This window comes from Castor canadensis, chromosome 14 (genome assembly GCF_047511655.1).
Source record: "Castor canadensis chromosome 14, mCasCan1.hap1v2, whole genome shotgun sequence".
In the NCBI taxonomy this organism is placed as follows: domain Eukaryota; kingdom Metazoa; phylum Chordata; class Mammalia; order Rodentia; family Castoridae; genus Castor; species Castor canadensis.
Window position 1 is genome coordinate 9,256,916 of NC_133399.1, and position 14,346 is coordinate 9,271,261.

The following is a 14,346-nucleotide window of genomic DNA, read 5'->3' on the forward strand; positions in this document are numbered from 1 at the left end:
CCCAGGACCCTTGAGCCTCCAGAGGCAGCCTGTCTTTGGGGATGCTGGTCACCATCTACCTACCCTCTGACCAGCTCCATGGCCCAGCACTGGGCAGCGCCCTGGGATCCAGAGCCCTCCTTGGAGGGGCTGTCAGGAAACCCTAGGGGAGGTGGGCTCTCCTCTAAGGGGGAGTGGTCGGCAGTGGGTTGAAGCTGTGTAAGGGCTCAACACCAGATCCCACTTGGCTGACCTGGGAGTGAATGGGAAGCTCTGGTTCTTCTGTGCCAATTTTGTCCCCAGGAGAGGTGTGGCAACATCAGGTGATGGCTTCAGTCGCCATTTTGGGGAGGGATGCTGTTGGCTCCGGAGGGTGGTGGCCTGGGCCGGTGCTAAATGCTGTATGGTGCACGGGACAGTCCCCTCCACAAATGATCCAGCCAGTGTCAGCCCAGTCGGCCCTGTGTTCCTGCAAGCTCTGCATCCAAGGGTCCAATCAGTATTTGGGGTGGAGTAAGGAGGACTAGCATCTGTACTGAGCATGTGCTGTCATTATTTCCTGAACAATACAGTGTAACTGCTGTGTATGTAGCATCTACGTTGTATTGCTTTATGTCATGACAGATATGTTTGTTTGTATTTTGAGACAGGATCTCCCTATGTAGCTCAGGCTAGCTTCCAGCTTCCCATTCACCTGCCTCAGCTTCCTGAGTGTGGGGATTACAGGCATGCACTACTATTCTCAGTTCCTCCTATAGGCTTTAAATTTTTTAAGTCCTGGTACCTGTAGTCCCAGCACTCAGGAGGTAGAGGAAGGAGTCCAGTCTGGACTATGCAGCAAGACCTTGTCTTCAAAAGGGCAGGGAAGGGGGATTGGGGGTGCAGCCCAGTGGTAGAGCAGTTGCCTAGCATACAAAGGAAAGAAGGAGGAAAGGAAAATGTGACATAATGATAGGTGATAGGTGATAGATGATAGATAGATAGACAGATAGATGTTAGATGGTAGATAAATGATAGATATAGATAGACAATAGATAGCTGATTGATTGATAGATTAGATAGATAGCTACATAGATAGATACATAGAAAGACTGATGGATGGACAGATGATACAATGGATTATTATCCAGTCTTAAAAAAGAAGGAAATCTTAGCCGGGCATGGAAGTAGACACCTGTAATTCCGGTTCCTCAGGTGGCAGAGGCAGGAAGATTGCAAGTTTGAGTCTAGCCTGGTTACCCAGTGAGACCCCGTCTCAGAGAAAGGGGGATGAGGTGGCTGCATTGGGGGTGTAATGCAGGGCCTGGGTTCAAGCTCCAGTATTGTCACGCGCACACACACACACACACACACACACACACACACACACACACACAAAAAGAAGCAGCAGGAAATCCTGCCATTTGTGGCAACATGGATGGACCTGGAAGGCACTGCATGAAGTAAGAGAAGCCAGACACGGAAAGACAAATACTGCATGAGCTCACTCAGTGAGGAGTGTAAATTAGTCAGGCTTGGGGGGATGGGCAGATGCTGTCCCAGGATAGCAAGTTGCAGGTAAGCAGGACGAGTAAGTTCTGGAGATCCAGCACACATCGCAGTGACTACAGCTAATAATTCCGTGTCCTGTACTTGAAATTTGCTGAGAGGGTAACTTTTTTTTTTTTTTGGTGGAACTGGAGTTTGAACTCACACTTGCAAAGCAAGCGCTCTCCCACTTGAACCACTCCTCCCTCCAGTCCATTTTGCTCTGGTTATTTTGGAGACGAGGTCTTGAGAAGAATTTGCGCAAGCTGGCCTTGAACCACGACCCTCCTGATGTCAGCCTCCCACGTAGCTGAGATTATAGGTGTGAGCACTGTCACCCAGCTCGAGAGGGTGACTCTTAACGTGTCAACGCTCACATAAAAGAAGAGGATGGTAAGGATGCAGGACAGTGTGAGTAGTCCTTAGCTCGATGGTGTCATTGTGTCCCAGTGCACGTTGTACACCCTCAGGGTATAGAAATGGGGATGGAACCAGGGCCTCAGTGTGCTAGGCAAGCGCTGAGCCACGGAGCCGCATCCCCAGACCCCGTATCATCCCATTTGCCAATGAGACCCCAAGAAAGCTTAAAATTTTCAAAACCCATCTAGATCTCAAAGACAGAAGTCTGAGGGACCTTTGGAGATGTAACCACTAAATAGAACATGGGGCTGGATGTGGTGATGCATGCCTGTAATCCCAGCACTTGGGAAGCTGAGGCAGGAGGATCACGAGTTCAAGGCCAGTCTGGCCTTGAACATAGCAAGATTTTTATCTCTAAATAAAATAAACAAACTGTTCTAAAATTAAAAATGCTTATTTAGAAACCCAAAATGGGTCTGGTGGAGTGGCTCAAGTGGTAGAGCATCTGTCTAGCAAGTGGGAGACCCTGAGTTCAAACCCCAGTACTGCAAAAATAAATAGTAAATAAGTAAATAACAAAACTGGCAGCTGGCTGGATTTGATCCTTGTGCTGTATTTTGCAGACCCCATTCCCACGGCTTCCATGGGTGCTCCCACCGAGTTCCACAGCTGTGCCTGTGTAGAGCTGAGCTTTGACCTCACGCCCATGACCCCTCCAGTTCCCTGTGGGTAGCAGCGCCATCTCCAGCGGGCGCATTTGGCCCTGCACTCACTTCCCCCTTATCCTGTACGGCGTTTCTAACGGCCGCCCCAGCCAGGTCCCCACTGTGGTGTGCACGTGATGGTGTCTGGGAGCTTGGGGTGGCATCCTGAGGATGTAGCTCTCCCCACCAGGTTCACATCAGAATGCAACATGGCCTCGTGCTGGGAGGTCGACCCAGTCCAGCCCAAACGTTTGCTGCATGCCGACCTCAGTTTCCCCACTTGACCAGGGGGCAGACAAGCCCTTGCTTTCTCAGGGCAGCGAGGACTTAAAGCCAGGAGACAGTGGCTCTCCACAATAGTTCCAGCCATAGAGCCGGGCCAGGGTTTTCTTCCTCACCCTTGGACTTCACTGTGCCTGGCAGATCAAAGCAGTTGAAGGGCAGGTGGGATGGGGACTAGACCCACCTGGTTGGTGGCTGATGTAAGCAATGCCTTGGGACATCAGATTTGCCCATCTCTCAGGGCCAAGGCTTAGGAAAGCAGTCTGATTAAACTTAAGTACAGCTAGGCGAGGTGGTGCACGCCTGTAATCCCAGTAGACAGGAGGGTCAGAAGTTCCAAGGCAGCCTGGGCTAAATAGTGAGACCTCGTCTTAAGAAAGAAAAAAATTAAAAGTTAAGTACAGAGGCTCCTTGATTTGTCATGGGGTCATATTCCGATAAACCCATGGTGAATTGCCAATACTGCAAATCGAAAACACACAATACACCTCAGCTTTCTGCTACTGTGACAAATGGCTGACAAGTCAGCTTAGAATGGGAAAAGGTTGGCTGGGGCTCACAGTGTTGGGTTCTCGTCCAGAAGGAGGCCTGTGTCGAGACCATACATCTTGGCAGAACAAAGCTACTCACCTTACCCTCTGGAGTTTAAAAAACAAACGGGAAAGTACCAGATTCCCTCAATAAAATCCCCTTGGAGGTCACACCTCCAATGACCCACAGACCTCCTGCTAGGACTCACCTCTTACAGGTTCTACCACCTCCTGATCCTTTATCCCAGGGGCCTTGGGGAGATGCTCGTGCACACCATAGCACATCCCAAACAGCATTACGCACACCTAACAACACTTATGTGAGCCTGCAGATGGCACAGCCGTCTAACATGAAGTGTATTTATTTATTTGATTGGTTTTTGAGACAGGATCTCACTGTGTAGCCCAGGCTGGCCTCGAACTCCAGCCTCAGTCTCCCAAGTGCTGGGATGACAGGTGTGTGCCACCACCCTCAGCTCACAAATCCTATGTCATACCAAAGTGTTGAATGCCTCAAGCGGTTCACTGAATACTGTACTGAACGTGGAAAGCAGGATGGCCACGGGGGTACACTGTCACACCATCATAAGATCAAAAACTGGTGAAGCAGAACCTTGGGAAGTTGGCCACCAGCTATACCAAGAACGAGGCTTTCTGTTCCATCCTGCCTTTGCCCGGGCCTGTGTCCCGAGAGTGCTGCTTAAGAGAAAGCAACGGTATAGAAATGGACATCCCTGGCTTGCTTCCTCTGCAGAGCCCTTTTGCCCTAATAATAAACTCGAGAGTTCCACGTGCCCTTCCCTTCCATCTAGGAGTCAGGAATCCCTAGGGCTTTTAAGAGTTTAGGTTCCTCAGCCTTTTTGGAAATTCCACAGGTCTAGGACACTGCAGAAGATTTAAGCCCCTCCAGCCCAAGCCTGGATCCTGAACCCCTGCCTTCCTCACCTCAGCCCACCATGAGAGTACAGTCATGGGGCGGGGGCGAGAGGCAAAGGCAGACTGAAGTCCTGGCAGTTCTCACTGCCTTTGACCACCGCTGTAAGCAGGGTCAAGCTCCAAGATGACAGGCGGCTGACCCAAAGTATGGAGGTGAGGGCCACAGGGGAAGCCCCTGCCCCACAGCTCTGCAGTCTGCAAGGCAAGCTCTGGAAGTCCCACCTCTCCCTCCAGCCCACCCCAGAGAGCCCCCATCTCCTCCCATGTGCAGAGGCTCAAGTTTGTTGCATAGAAAGTGCCAGAAGCTGGGCACTGGTGGGTCACGCCTATAATCCTAGCTACTCCGGAGGCAGCGATCAGGAAGATCGAAGGTTGAAGCCAGCCTGGGCAAATAGTCTGCAAGGCCCAACCTCAAAAATACTTAACACCAAGAAAGGGCTGGTGGTGTGACTCAAGGTGAAGGCCCTGAGTTCAAACCCCAGTACCACAAAAAAAAAAAAAAAAAAGTGCCAGAAGCCTCTACCATTCTCGCCGTCAGCATCAGAGTCTGTGCTGTGTGGGGTTAGCAGGGAAGCACATGTCACCCCAAGATGGACCCAATGAACCCCCACCACTTAAACACTCCTCCCTGCCCAACTAAGGCTGGCTCCTCCCACCATGCTATGGCTTTCTGGTGAGGTTGAGAATCTTGGGAAAAATCAGCAAAAGTGACCTGGAGGGGAGGGGGCTGAGGAGGAGAGACGATAGGAGCGATGTAGTAAGTCTAATCGGAATTGTCACTGTGAACCCCCCCCATAATGAATATAGCCTAATAAAAAATTTATACGGATAAACAAATAAAAGTGACCTGGAGACTGGGGTGCAGCTCAGTTGTAAGCATTTGCCTAGCATGTGTGAGGCCCAGAATTTGATCCCCAGTACTGAAAGAAAAAAAAAAAAGAGAGAAACCCCCAGAGGGTAATATTTAAAAGCTACTCCTTTTAAAACTTTTTTTTTTCAAGTAAACTTGTTAAACAACTTTTGGATGAAGCCAGGTGTGGTGGTGCACACCTGTAATCCCAGCACTCAGGAGGCCAAGGCAGGAGGACCAAAAATTTCAGGCCAGCCTGAATCACATAGGCAGACCCTATCATAAAAACCAACAACCACAAAAAACAAAACAAAAAAACCTCTTGGATGAAAAACTACAGGTTTTCTAAAAATCAGTAATACTTATCCAGAGTCCTTGTGTCACACACTCGTAAATTTGAAAGTAGATGAATGTCCCAATTCAAAAAGAAGCACGGAAATCCGAGAGAGGATGGTGGGGCAGCCAGTAGGGAGGAAGAGGAGCCTGAGCCCTCAAGGAATGATAAATTCCTTGGATATTTTCACAACCCAGGCAGGACCCTCGCCATCAAAGCTGGGTTTGTCCTCTTCTTCCTGTGATCGAGCGCGTGGTCTCTCTCTTCTAACCGCAGCCAAATGTGGCTGGAGTAGGGAGAATTTCAGTGACTTGTTTTCTGCTTGGCTCCAAGGTACAATAACTTGTGTGACTAACGTGGGGTTCCTGTCCCTTTTAGATTTAAGCCTCTGCCATCCGCCTCCGCCCCCGCCCCCCCCCCCCCCCCCCCGCAGGGTTTGCTGTGAGTCTTTGGTCCCTGGTGGGAATCTGCCCAGCTTAAAGGGACACCTCTTAGCTCTGGGAGTCTTTGTCACATTTTCAGTGTTGGCTGTGTTTTTCTCTTGTCTCTGGCTGGCAGTTGGTGCCTCTTGTTCTCGGGAGCACTGAGGTGACCCTGTGCATGTCCCTGACATCCATCTGTCATCCTTCCATCTGGATACTCGTCTGTCTGTCAGGTGACCTGCTTTCGAGAGCCTGTCAGAGCCCCAAGCCCCTTGGGCAACCGGAAGAGAACAGGCTGGCCGAAGCTGGGTGTGAGCCAGGCCCTCAGGGGCCTCCACTTCCTCATCCCTGGAGGGAGGAGCCTTGAGCTTGGGGTGACTCCAGTTCCGGTCCCCACGTCCGTGCACTGCCACCTTGCACAAGGGTGTGGAATCCTATCTCTCACCCCACACCCCAGGCTGCCCTCCTCTCACCACCATCACTGCCCCATCTCCATCCTGGCTCCCTTGACCTTCCCTGACACGGTCCTCAAGAGTCCTTGGCCCTCGCCCTGCCCTTCACAGGGGCTCTGTGCCCCTCTACTCCCAGGTCCCTTCTCACCTGGGACCCTGCGGACCCATCCTGCCCTGATGCTCCCTGAGCCGGCTTCTCTGTGTCCCCGTGGCGCCCCAGGGAGACCCATCAGCCCCAGACAATGGGAGCCGTTCTCCTGTTTACCTAGCTTGGTGGAACCGCATCCTGGGGTGGGCGCCTTCTCCCAGCTGGCGTTAGCTGAATGTCCACAGTGGTGGCTGGCATGCTTTTCCCACAACAGGCAACATGGTCTCGGTTACAAAGACCAAGGTAGCCATGGGCCAGGCCTGCACCAACGAGGCCATGTGCTAAAGAAACTTCATTGGTGGACTGGGCGCACCTGGGAGGCCGAGGCAGGGGCCCAGAGGTTGGGGCCAGCTTGGGCAGCACAGCGAGACCCTCAAAGGAAAGATTCAAGCCATTGCAGTGAATAAATGCGTAAAGGCACCTAGAATACATTGAAAGTTCAGGAAGTAGAGGCTAGCCCAGTGCCCTCCCTGCACTGCTGGTGACTGTAAAAGACAACCTAGAGGTACCACTAGAACTTTCCAGATCTTTCCTTTCTAAAACAGTAGCTGCGGGTGTAGCTGAATTTTGTACCCTTTGATCAACCCCAGCTTTTAGTGACCGCCATTCTAGTCTCTACTTGTGTGACCTTGCTGGTTTTGCTTCTGACTATAAGTGAGATGGTGTGAAGTTTGTCTTTCTTTGCCTGGTTTATTTCACTTAATGTGACTGTCTACCAGGTTTATCTATATAGCCACCATGTCAGGATTTCATTCTTTTTGACGGCTGAGTAGTATTCTGTCATGTATACACACCACGTTTTCTCTGTTTGTTCATTGATAGACCCTTGGGTGGTTTCTGTTTTGTGCTGTTTGTGACCCGTGCTGCACTGAACATGGGGGTGCACACATGTCTCCCACATACTGAGGTTATTCTTTTGGGTGTACACCCAGGAGTAGGATTGCCAAATGTAATGAGTACACGCCTTCATTAGCAACTCCATCCTGGAGTTCCCATCCTGCACTGGCCGGTGGGCGCTCTGGCCTGGGAGGGTCAGTGGCATTAGCGTATGGCCTTCCCAGTCTCTGCGCCAGATTACGTCACATCATTGCAGACACCCGGTCGTGCTTCCTGCCTCCTGACCCCCCTGGCCCTGGCGCTCTGGCCACCAGTCACCCGTGTATTTTGAGACCGTGTGCCCTCAACCCGCCCAGCCAAGCAGCCACACAGTGGTCCCCGTGGCTGGCTGCTAGCACCGGGCCGCATTTCCTCCTCGGATGTGTAATAGCACCGACCGGATATTTTTAGATGGGCTTTGAAAAGTCTCAGTGTGCTCCAGCTGCATACCAGACGCGTGAGGTCACAGGGCCCAGGAGCCGCCCCGGCCTGCACGGTAATCGGGTAATTGCAGAGCCAGAAAGAACCTGGGTGCCCGGAGGACGCCTCCCAAAGGCTGTCCCCAGGACGCGGGGCCTGGCTGCTGTGTTGGAAGTTGCCGTGGAGACCTGCCCCGAGTTTTAAAAGTGAGCTCTGTGGCTCTTTGGGGTACGAATGTCCATTTCGGGGTACCTCTGCAGCAGGCACCACAGGGCCTCGACTCAGGTCTGTTTCCCGCTGCAGACGCACCAGGCTACCAAGGTGGAGCCCCACGCAAGAACAGGCGGACAGGCTCCATGTGCCCTTGCACAGGAATTTATTTTAGTTCCTCGTTGTAGACCTGTCCAGGATGAGTTCCAGCCATGTAGGTGGCTTCCTTGAGTCTCAGCCCAAGGCTAGACATCGAGCTGTGCCAGGCACAGAGCTGGGAGGAGCCCCAGCGTGAGCACAAAGTTGTGTCCTGGGCTCTGTCCCCAGGCGAAGTAAGGTCTATGTCCTGTTCTAGCTCCATACCGTGGCCTTGCAGTCGTCTCCTGAGCCCCCAGGAAATGGGGGAAAGGGTGCCTGGAGATGTCACACCCACGATCACGCAGTTCCAGGGCTGATTTGGGGGAACTGGAGGCTAAGCCTAGGCGTTTGAACCCATGGCCTCCCACTTGCTAGACAGGCGCTCTACCACTTGAGCCACTCCGCCTGTTGTTTTTCTTTAGTTTATTTTTCAGGTAAGGTCTCACACTTTTTTCCAGGCCTGGCCTCAGACCACGATCCACCTACTTCAGCCTCCTGTGTAGCTGGGATTACAGGCGGTAACTACCTCGCCCAGCAGACAGCTTGTTAACCAAAGAATTCCTCAGCACCACAGCACAGTGTGGTCAGCATGGGGCCTGTGGCCATGGTCAGATGCCAGTGGGCTGGCTTAGCATAGCTACAAGTACGCGCTGCCGACCGCATGCTAGCTGCGGAGTCAAGGGACAGTAGCTTGCACGTACAAGGGCCAGCACCACATCAGTGCTTTTGAGCCTGGACACTTTGCTCACCCTGAGGGACATTTTCGTTTGTCCCACATGCTGCTGGCCCCTTACGGGATGGAGGCCAGGGATGCTGTGCTCAGCGGCAGAGCCCTGGGTTCCGTCCCCAGCACTGGCCCCAAATGATGGCAGCGTGGGACTGAGCACATGGACTGGGGTCTGCAGACTCAGGAGAGCCAAGTGCACACAGCAGGGAGGACAGCAGCTACTGGTCACCCCCTCCTACTGAACCCCAGATCTAACCCAAACCCTCCCTCCAGGGACTTCTTCCAAACTCAGCATAGTAACAGATCCTGAGGAAGAATGTGTGAGCAGAGGAGGGGGTGGGCTCTGTGGCAGCTCTGACTTGGGTGTTGCCTCCTCAAGGCTCACGGGGACACACGCCCCCAGCACCCAGCTGCCAGTAGACCCCTCCTTCACTGCAGGGGTCAGGCCATCTCTCTGGGGACTTCTCCTTCTCACTTTCCTACCTGGCAACTTGGCTCCAGTTTTACTGCGGGGTCTCCACCCCTCGTTATTAACTGGTCCCATGAGGAATCACCCAGTGCCTTAAGGAATGTGAGCACAGGTGGGGACTCCATCTTGGATTTACGTCCCGACCAGGGCCTCACTGTTGACAGAGCCCTTCTCCAAGGAAGCTTCTGGGCCTTCTACCATCACACACCTTTTTATGGAATTCTCTCTTGAGGCTGTCACCCAAAAGTCTCCTGTCACTGGTTGTCTTAGTACATTTCCTGTGGCTGTAATTGAATACTATAGACTGGGTAATTCATAAAGAAAGGTTTATTCAGCCCATGATTCTTAATGGGCCACATCTGATGAAGGCCTTCTTGCTGGTGAGGACACCGCAGAGTCCCACCATGGCATGCGGATCACATGGTGAGACACAGCAAGCATTGTAGTGTGGAGGAGTCTCCTCTTCTAATAAAGCCACTAAAATACTGGGTGTGGTGGAGCACGCCTGTAATCCCAGCACTTGGGAGACTGAGGCTGGAGGACTGGGAGTTTCAGGCCAGCCTGGGCTACATATATAGCTATAGATTGATGAATGGCTGGAGGAAGGGAGGGAGGGATGGATAAATGGATAGATAGATAGACAGACAGACAGATAGATGATACATACATACATGGATGGATGGATAGGAGAGATAGATAGGTAGATAGATCCTGCCTCAAAAACAATAATAATAAGGAGGCCCCTAGTTCCATCACGAGGACCCCCACCCCACTTACTGTCATTTAATCCTGTACTCCTGATCCAAAGGCCCCAGTGAGTCCCCACTTTTGATACCTCACAGTGATTAAATTTCAGCGTGAGCTTTTGGGCACCTTTCAGGCCCTAGCAGTGGGTGACCTGGAACGCAGTACTGTAGACCGGGCAGCTAAAACATTGGTGCCCAGCAAGGTCCACTTTCTGGTTCACAGAGATGTCCTCCTGCTGTGTCCTCGCTTGGTGGAAGGAGTGAGGGGGCTCTCTGGTGTCTCTCTCTCTCTCTCTGGCAGTACTGGGGTTTGAATTCGGGGTCTCACACTTGCTAGGCAGATAATCTACCACTTGAGCCACTCCACCAGCCCTGTTTTGTGTTGGGTTTTTTCAAGATAGGGTTTCTCAAACTATTTGCCCAGGCTGCCTTTGAACCGTGATCCTCCTCATCTCTACTTCCTGAATAACTAGGATTACAGGAGTGTGCCAGTTTTTTCTCTTTGGAGCGGGGTGGGAGGGGGTTGCAACTCTACCAGCCCTGTTTTTTAAATCTCATTCTGCGGCCCAGGCTGGCCTCCAACGCCTGGGCTCCATCGACCCTTCTGCCTCAGCCTCCTGAGTGCTAAGACTCTAGGACTCATACATACCACTGTGCCCTGTTTAATTATCTTGTTTATAAAAGCACTAATCCCATTCATGAAGACGGGTGTCACAATCCAGACACTTCCCAGAAGCCCCGCTTCAGGTTTTTTGGTTGGTTGCTTTTGCAGTACCAATATTTGAATTTAGATCCTCACACTTGCTAGGAAGGCGTTCTACCACTTGAGCCTCTCCACCAACCCATGGGGGTTAAGGCCAGGGCCATGTGCATGCTAGGGAAGTGCTCTGCCACTGAGGCACACCCCGACCCTTTTTCATTTGTATTTTGTTTTTGACTGGGCTTGCCTCAAACTTGTGATCTTCTTGCCTCTGCTTCCCTAATAGCTGGGACTATAGCCCTGCCCCACCAGGCTTGGCTAGCCACACCACCTAGTCTCTTATCTGAAATGCTGGGGACCAAGAGTGCTTTAGAGTTTGGATTTTTTCAGCTCATGGAACATTTGGAATATTTGCATACATAATGAGCCATCTTGGGTACGGTGCCCAAGTCGAAACACAGAAGTCATGGACGTTCCATATGCACCTTATACACACGTAGCCTGAAGGTAATTTTATAAGTATCTTAAAATAATTTTGTGCATGAGGCAGGTATGGTAGTGCTCACGTGTAAACCCAGCCACTCAGAAGGTAGAGATCAGGAGGATGGTGGTTCAAGGGAAGCCCAGCAAAGAGTTAGCAAGACCCCATCCAATCAATAAGCCAGGTGTGGTGGCTACATGGGAGGACATAGGTAGGAGGATTGAGGTTTGAGGCTGACCCTGGGCAAAAAAAAAAACATAAGACATTACCTGAAACTTAACTTAAAAAGCAAAAAGGGGTGGAAGCACAGCCTAATTGGCAGATCATCTGCCTAGGAGCCCATGGTGCTGGCTGCAATCCTTAGTACTGCAAAAACAAAACCAAAAAAAAGTTGGTTGTGAGGCCAGGCACCAGTTGCTCACACCTGTAATCCCAGCTACTTGGAGGCTGAGATGGGGAGGATCAAGGTTCAAGGCCAGCCTAGGCAAAGAGTTTGGGAGACCCATCTCCAAAATAACCAGAGCAAAATGGACCGGAGGTGTGGCTCAAAAGGTAGAGAGCCTGCTTTGCAAGCACAAAGCTCTAAGTTCAAACACCAGTCCCACCAAAGGAAAAAAAAATCAAATTGAAACGATAGTTGGGCGTGGTAGCAAACACCTGTGACGCCAGCACTTAAGAGGCAGAGGCAGGAGAGTCCCGAGTTCAAACCAGTCTGGGTACATGTGAGACTGCTCCGAAAAAGTTTAAAGATCCATCTTCTCTTGAGTTAGTGTCTCCTGATTTGTTCCCCTATATGTCTAACCTCCTCTCCCAGCCCCCTGCCCACTTTTTGTATCGCCCTTGGCCCTGTGATGGGACCTTGGCAATGGTCTACCCATCCCCCCTTCTCCACTGCAGCTTGGACCTGACCACAAGGGCTTGGGCAGCTGAAGGCTAAGCTCTGGGTCCAGCTCTGCCTCCTTTCCCTTCATCTGACAGGACCTGGGCTCACACCCCACCAGCCTCACCCTGGACCAGACCACACCCCTGCTCTCATCTTCTCTCTCTCTCTCTCTCTCTGTCTCTCTCTCTCTCTCTCTCTCTCTCTCTCTCTCTGTCTGTCTGTCTTTGTGGCAGCACTGGGGTTTGGACTCAGGGCCTCATGCTTGCTAGGCAGATGCTCTTACTGCTTGAGTGACTCCACCACTCTGTGATGGGTTTTCTCAAGATAGGGTCTCATGAATGAACCTCGACCCTCCTGATCTCTGCCTCCTGAATAGCTAGGATCACAGATGTGAGCCACAGGCGCCTGGCCTCATTCCCTGTCTCTTAAGCCCTCTGGAGCAAGGGTTTCACCGTGAGAAGGGGGCGTCCCAGTACCTAGGTAGGGAGGGAATGCTCTGTGTCTCCATCTCAGTGTTGGTGACGCAGAAGGCTCCAGGGGACCCCTGGGAGCTGCTCACTCTGTGCACATGTCACGTGTATGGACAGGGTGAAAAAAATGGCCCTGTGAACAAGGAACAAAGCACTGACCCTCACCACAGCTCAGACAGATCTCAAAAGCACGATGCTGAATGACAGAACCCAGACACAAAGGCCACACCATGTGTGATCCATTGATAGGAAATGTCCAGAGCAGGCAAATCCACAGAGACAGGAAACAGATCAGTGACTGCCAGGGGCTGGGGAGGGGACAGGGAGTGACTGTTCTTGGGAATGGGGTCTCTTTTTCGGGGGAGGGAATGATCTGGAAGCAGAGGTAGGGGTTGCACACATTATACTAAGTGCTACTGAACTGTGCAGTTTTGATTGGTGAGTTTTATGCTTTGCTATCAAAACCATCCCCCTGGTCCTGTGGACTGCAGGGCTCCTTTGAGGTGGCCTGGCCTGCATCTGTCTGCTCGCTCCCTCCTGCCAGGTCAGCCCTGGCTGGCAGGCTCCACCCAAAAGGGGCCAGGTACTCAGTTTTCCTCCTGACAGACCAGATGGTGACCGCTCCTGCAGTCACTGGTCTGCAAATGTCCAGACCAAACATAAACGAGTGCACTTGGTCACCTGCCCACAATGCCTTATCCGGGGATGCTGGCCTGTGAATCAGGCCTTCCCATTTCAGGAAACAGTATTTTTCTTCAGGTTGCTTTAATTTCGTTGAATTAATTTATTTATTTTTACTTGCGAAATTTTTTTAACCATTTAGAAATGTTAAGAAAACATTCTTGGATGGTGGGCAGTACCCAAACATTGTGACCAAATTTGGCCATGGTTTGTCGTATCAGATGAACAATTACACATTTGGCCTCTGTATCCGAGGGCCCTGGACCTGCAGACTGATCACCCAAGCATTGAAAATATTCAAGGGGAGAAACTGCAGCTGTACTGAGGGAGCACAGACCTTTTCTCTTATTGTCACCCCTAAACAAGGCAGCAGAGCCACTCTGTACACAGCGTCTGCATAGGGTTAGCTGTGACAAGTCACCTAGAGGTGACATGAAGTGCACAGGTTCGCTGCAGACACTACCCCATGCTGTACAAGGGCCTGGCATCCGCAGTTCTGGTACCCGAGGAGGTCCTCCTGGAGCCAGCGGTTCTCTGTAGATACACAGGGACGACCGTAACTGACAGAGAATTCTGGCCGAGTGCTCATGGCTCACACCTGTAATCCCAGCTACCTAGGAGGCTGAGATGGGGAGGATTGCCATTCAAGGACAGCCCGGGCTAATAGTTTGAGAGACCCCCATTTCCAAAATAACCAGAGCAAAATGGACTGGAGGTGTGGCTCAAGTGGTAGGGTACCTGTTTTGGAAGTTCACAGAGTCCTGAGTTCAAATCCCACTCCCACCAAAAAAAAGTTCTGATGACTAGTTTTTTGGGTTTTGTTTATTTGTCTGTGTTTTTGGTGCTGGGGGTTGAACCGAAGGCCTCATGAATGCTGGGTAAGCACTATCCCACAAGCCCACACCCTGGTCCGACAGCTGGCATTCTGACCACTGAACACTTAACACCTGAGCGGTTCACACACTCCAGTATCACACAGCCCAGCTGCACCCCTGTCTTTTCCAGCTCTTATCTGGGCCTG

General features: G+C 51.6%; 1 protein-coding gene across 19 annotated transcripts in view; it reads left to right on the top strand.

The window, feature by feature from the left end:
* Myo9b (myosin IXB) overlaps positions 1–14,346 on the top strand; it is a 94,556-nt gene that overhangs the window by 35,717 nt on the left and 44,493 nt on the right. The gene's annotated exons all lie outside the window — the stretch shown is intronic.